The sequence below is a fragment of the Amphibalanus amphitrite genome, unplaced genomic scaffold, assembly GCF_019059575.1.
Source record: "Amphibalanus amphitrite isolate SeventyFive unplaced genomic scaffold, NRLGWU_Aamphi_draft 000267F_arrow, whole genome shotgun sequence".
In the NCBI taxonomy this organism is placed as follows: domain Eukaryota; kingdom Metazoa; phylum Arthropoda; class Thecostraca; order Balanomorpha; family Balanidae; genus Amphibalanus; species Amphibalanus amphitrite.
Window position 1 is genome coordinate 92231 of NW_024881762.1, and position 6076 is coordinate 98306.

Consider the following 6076-nt stretch of genomic DNA (forward strand, 5'->3'; position numbering starts at 1 on the left):
TGTGAGCCAATTTTCAGCCAAATCGGGATGGCCCGGTCATGGGTGGTAAGAACTTTAGAGGGTTCTATCTCGAGAACGGTCAATATTTCCACCCTAGAGACCATGATTTTCGGAATCAGCGTGCTGAGAAGGCTCTGTGAGCCAATTTTCAGCCAAATCGGGATGGCCCGGTCATGGCTGGGTAGAACTTTAGAGGGTTCTATCTCGAGAACGGTCAATATTTCCACCCTAGAGACCATGATTTTCGGAATCAGCGTGCTGAGAAGGCTCTGTGAGCCAATTTTCAGCCAAATCGGGATGGCCCGGTCATGGCTGGTTAGAACTTTAGAGGGTTCTATCTCGAGAACGGTCAATATTTCCACCCTAGAGACCATGATTTTCGGAATCAGCGTGCTGAGAAGGCTCTGTGAGCCAATTTTCAGCCAAATCGGGATGGCCCGGTCATGGCTGGTTAGAACTTTAGAGGGTTCTATCTCGAGAACGGTCAATATTTCCACCCTAGAGACCATGATTTTCGGAATCAGCGTGCTGAGAAGGCTCAGTGAGCCAAATTTCAGCTAAATCGGGATGGCCCGTTTCTCGCTGCTGGGCTCGCTGCTCGCTGCTCGCTGCTAGTTTGACAGACGTCTAAAACACTGCCAATGTCCCATCTAGTCTTTTATATCTATGTTCGGCTCCGTGTTACCTTAGTATTCTATGACCGTGGGAGACGGTTGGCCTGACGCAGATAGGACATACAATCTTATCGATTTCCGATTTTCCTTTTTTCTGAAATGCCGGATGTAACGGAAGTTAGCAGGGATCCAGAAAAGTTAAATGCAAAGCAAAGGTTATATATTTTTCGGACACTAACAGTCAACCACTGGTGTCAGTCGGGCGCACTATGGTATCGGCAGTCCATTTATGGATACGTATCTATTAAAGGAAACGTTTCCAAATTTGGAAGGCACTTTGTTCCATTTATGGAAACGCCAGTTCCAAAATTGGAAACGCCAATTTTTAAGCAGGCATATTTCTGTATTTCTTAAGTTAATAGTAATCTTTACAGCTGGCGTGTCTTTTTGTCGATATGTTTTCTCCCAAAACAGTAAAATCCAACAATATTTTCTTACGCAAATGGCGAATCTGATGCCCTGACGCAAACCCTTGTCAACGTTCCATTTTTGGAAACGGAAGGTTCCAAAAATGGAAACTATGAGCCAACACAGGAAAAGGCATAAGCACAATATTATTGATATGTGGGCCTGTCTACCCCACGCCCTCTAAGTAATTGCCGAGCTATTGATGCCGGTACATGTTCCGATATGGGTGATTTCCCTTTGCATCTAAATTTTGTATGAATGGTCCTCCAATTGCTTGGGCATAGTGCCCGAAAGCCGATGTTGGTACAATAATGCTTACGAAAATGTGTCTTCTGGGGAAAGTCCCCAATTTCTAGGCACCTACATAAACCCCAGAACTGTCCAACCGTCTTGCTTACTAAGCTGCTACTGCTTACGAAACCCACATTATAACATATTTTAACTGTTGCAAGCATGCATGCGTGACTGCAGTAAGCGTCGCGATGTGCCCTGAATTGCGGTTAACAGACTCTGGCTTCCCAAGAAAAGCAAGGCTTTATAAGTAAGGTTGGAGTTAAACTTCGGCCTAATCAGGCCGGTTCAGAAGCTCCGGTTCGCATTTCATGCTGTCGGAGCGTGCACCTTTTCCAACCTTCTCGTGGATTATTAGAAATGAGAAAGGCAGAAAGTGCTTCTAAAAACATTAAATGCAAATAAGAGTTGAAATACATATAACCTACTGCATCTGTGAGCTGTATGTACAACTTGAGTTAAAATTCGTCATTTGTTCCAAAAATGGAAACTGTGCTTCATAAAGCATTATTTAATGGGCCTTACACAGGCACTAACTGAAGGCCTACTGAACTAATACGGTGCAAAGTGGGCAATTAGTACAGTTTGAGCAATTCCCTATCCATAGAAATTGTTTATAACACCTTGTCATCGCTTTTTCATATAATTGAATCGTTTAAAACTGGACGACAGCTTGGATCGCTTCCGACAAGCAGTAACATATCAGACCTTTAATGCAATTATTTACATACATTCTACCAACTTTCACACATTCGTAAGTTAAATGGGTGCTAAGAAGTTCAGTTTGCCCACTTAGAAGCATCTGTATGAAATATTTTCCAACTTACCGCCTTCCAAAGCCGGAAAGACGATCTCCGCACGTGGTCACCAACACGCCATTCAGGGCTTGCTTTACAGCAATGTAAAATATTAATGAATACCAGACAGCAAGTCTGTCAATTAAAAAATTGTCATTCTTGTGAAAATCAAATTTTTCCACAAAAAAATGAGGTATATTTCATTAATGACACATAAAAGTTCACCTATCATGAAAAAATCTATTGTTTACAAAAGGAAGTGGACCGTGCAAGCCTGTTCAACAGCCGATTTTTCTGTTCAACGTTGGAATTATGAAGCGAAATGCGGTCTTTTGATTGGTGGCCTTTGTTTGATGCGGAAATCTATGGTTTGTTGCGGAAACTACCGAACAGGTTTATGTGCTCCTTGCGTTTCCGAAAATAGAAACGGAGCGTTTCCATTATTGGAACAGTTGGTTTTTAGCGTTTCCATTTTTGGAACTTTCTTCCAAAAATAGAAACGTTTCTATAAATGGACTGCCGATACCATAGTGCGCCCGACTGGTGTGTCCAAGAAAACAAGCAAGTGTTATGTCACGGAATACCTAATCCATGGTCTGGTTCAGTCTGACACAATTAAGTTGGCTTTCATAGCTAATTCTTATCTTGATCTTTCAGCGTAGATATACTATCCCCTTGGTACTCTCTGTTTCAGATTGAGCTGGTTTTGAACTACGCAATCAGTCGGGCGCACTATGGTATCGGCAGTCCATTTATGGATACGTATCTATTAAAGGAAACGTTTCCAAATTTGGAAGGCACTTTGTTCCATTTATGGAAACGCCAGTTCCAAAATTGGAAACGCCAATTTTTAAGCAGGCATATTTCTGTATTTCTTAAGTTAATAGTAATCTTTACAGCTGGCGTGTCTTTTTGTCGATATGTTTTCTCCCAAAACAGTAAAATCCAACAATATTTTCGTACGCAAGTGGCGAATCTGATGCCCTGACGCAAACCCTTGTCAACGTTCCATTTTTGGAAACGGAAGGTTCCAAAAATGGAAACTATGAGCCAACACAGGAAAAGGCATAAGCGCAATATTATTGATATGTGGGCCTGTCTACCCCACGCCCTCTAAGTAATTGCCGAGCTATTGATGCCGGTACATGTTCCGATATGGGTGATTTCCCTTTGCATCTAAATTTTGTATGAATGGTCCTCCAATTGCTTGGGCATAGTGCCCGAAAGCCGATGTTGGTACAATAATGCTTACGAAAATGTGTCTTCTGGGGAAAGTACCCAATTTCTAGGCACCTACATAAACCCCAGAACTGTCCAACCGTCTTGCTTACTAAGCTGCTACTGCTTACGAAACCCACATTATAACATATTTTAACTGTTGCAAGCATGCATGCGTGACTGCAGTAAGCGTCGCGATGTGCCCTGAATTGCGGTTAACAGACTCTGGCTTCCCAAGAAAAGCAAGGCTTTATAAGTAAGGTTGGAGTTAAACTTCGGCCTAATCAGGCCGGTTCAGAAGCTCCGGTTCGCATTTCATGCTGTCGGAGCGTGCACCTTTTCCAACCTTCTCGTGGATTATTAGAAATGAGAAAGGCAGAAAGTGCTTCCAAAAACATTAAATGCAAATAAGAGTTGAAATACATATAACCTACTGCATCTGTGAGCTGTATGTACAACTTGAGTTAAAATTCGTCATTTGTTCCAAAAATGGAAACTGTGCTTCATAAAGCATTATTTAATGGGCCTTACACAGGCACTAACTGAAGGCCTACTGAACTAATACGGTGCAAAGTGGGCAATTAGTACAGTTTGAGCAATTCCCTATCCATAGAAATTGTTTATAACACCTTGTCATCGCTTTTTCATATAATTGAATCGTTTAAAACTGGACGACAGCTTGGATCGCTTCCGACAAGCAGTAACATATCAGACCTTTAATGCAATTATTTACATACATTCTACCAACTTTCACACATTCGTAAGTTAAATGGGTGCTAAGAAGTTCAGTTTGCCCACTTAGAAGCATCTGTATGAAATATTTTCCAACTTACCGCCTTCCAAAGCCGGAAAGACGATCTCCGCACGTGGTCACCAACACGCCATTCAGGGCTTGCTTTACAGCAATGTAAAATATTAATGAATACCAGACAGCAAGTCTGTCAATTAAAAAATTGTCATTCTTGTGAAAATCAAATTTTTCCACAAAAAATGAGGTATATTTCATTAATGACACATAAAAGTTCACCTATCATGAAAAAATCTATTGTTTACAAAAGGAAGTGGACCGTGCAAGCCTGTTCAACAGCCGATTTTTCTGTTCAACGTTGGAATTATGAAGCGAAATGCGGTCTTTTGATTGGTGGCCTTTGTTTGATGCGGAAATCTATGGTTTGTTGCGGAAACTACCGAACAGGTTTATGTGCTCCTTGCGTTTCCGAAAATAGAAACGGAGCGTTTCCATTATTGGAACAGTTGGTTTTTAGCGTTTCCATTTTTGGAACTTTCTTCCAAAAAATAGAAACGTTTCTATAAATGGACTGCCGATACCATAGTGCGCCCGACTGCAATACCTATGCTTGTTCAACGTGTTATAAGCTTCTGCGGCAGACACTATGTGACTATGTAGTGTCCACTCTTGATGGAATGTAGTTTTTCCTTGATAAAAATAATTTGAAATTGCTTAAGTATTTTTTTTAATAATTATCTTTTTTATCTTTTAATGCATAATATAAAACTGAAACTGTTGCAAAAAAAACTAATTCATTGATGGAAAGTGGCACCTGTATTTCTTTTACAATTTTATTCATTCATTAAGCAAGTTGCAGATGCACTTTTTATTTGATTCTATCTTTCTCTTTTTATTTTTTCAGAGCACCATGTCTTCAGACTTGCAGCCTCTGTACTCTTTGCTGGAAGAGGTGCAAAGACGGAAGAATGCCATTCTTTGTAGCCGTCCAATCCGCACAGATCCTGCTGACTTCCACAGATATCTGGACCATCTAACTGCACATGGGTAGGTTTTTATGTCACATATGGCATTCAAATATCATAGAGATCATTATCTGGAATGTGTTCATTCTGTGTTTTGTTCTGTAGAAGGAAATGGTTTGTACAGCCTGACCAGAGCTCCTCTCATTGTCAGTTCTGAGCTGGGAGATCCTGCACGACTTGTTGACCAATGCATCAGACAGGCTGAAACTGGTGTGCAGGTATGAAGTCAATTAAGTAACACTGATTTTGTTTGATTTAGAAGGACTTCTTAAGTGACTCAGTTTTCCATTCATTGAAGACAGTGCCAATGCATTAATTGCATGATGCATAGGTTACTTTATACTTTCACAGATAAAATTTGAAAATAACCAATTTGAAAATAAGTTGAAGTTTAAGCTTTTGCCTTTTATGCATTATGACCCTGCTCCCTTTCCCTTATTAAGCACTGCACTCTAGCTCAATTAAGTGCCTGTTTTATGCTTGTGTTGGTAAGGCATGATCTGGAGTGATCATTGATAAGCATGTGATCTTCCCAGGAACTGGTGCAGAGCCTGTTTGAGGAAGAACAGCAGCACTGGTACCGAGCGGAGCGGCTGCTGAGTCACCGGGCCGAACGGCCTCTGTCTCCGGCCGCCTCTGCTCCCACTTCAGCCCCTGCCCGCGCCCCTGTCCGCGCCCCGGCCACCACGCCCGCCGTCCCGGCCGCTTCCCGTGCTGGCCGGGCGCGTCCACCGCAACTGGCCACCGAGCGTCGCGCCCAGCAGCGCAGAGAGCGGCAGCGGCCGCCCCCGCCCCCGCCACCGCCCAGAGCGGCACCTCCGCGAGCGGCCGCCCGCGGCGCGGCGCCCCCCGCCGCTCCGAGAGGCCACCACCCGCAGAGGGAGCCGCCCGCGGCCGTTGGAGCCGGCGCGGCCA

At 43.0% G+C, this 6076-nt stretch overlaps 1 long non-coding RNA gene across 1 annotated transcript; it reads left to right on the top strand.

Annotated features, from left to right (window-relative positions):
- Positions 1–4942: 4942 nt before the first annotated feature.
- Positions 4943–5947, top strand: LOC122386908. The gene is made up of 3 exons (XR_006257456.1): positions 4943–5183; positions 5313–5379; positions 5698–5947. It is a non-coding gene; the product is annotated as an uncharacterized LOC122386908 (long non-coding RNA).
- The last annotated feature ends 129 nt before the right edge of the window (positions 5948–6076 follow it).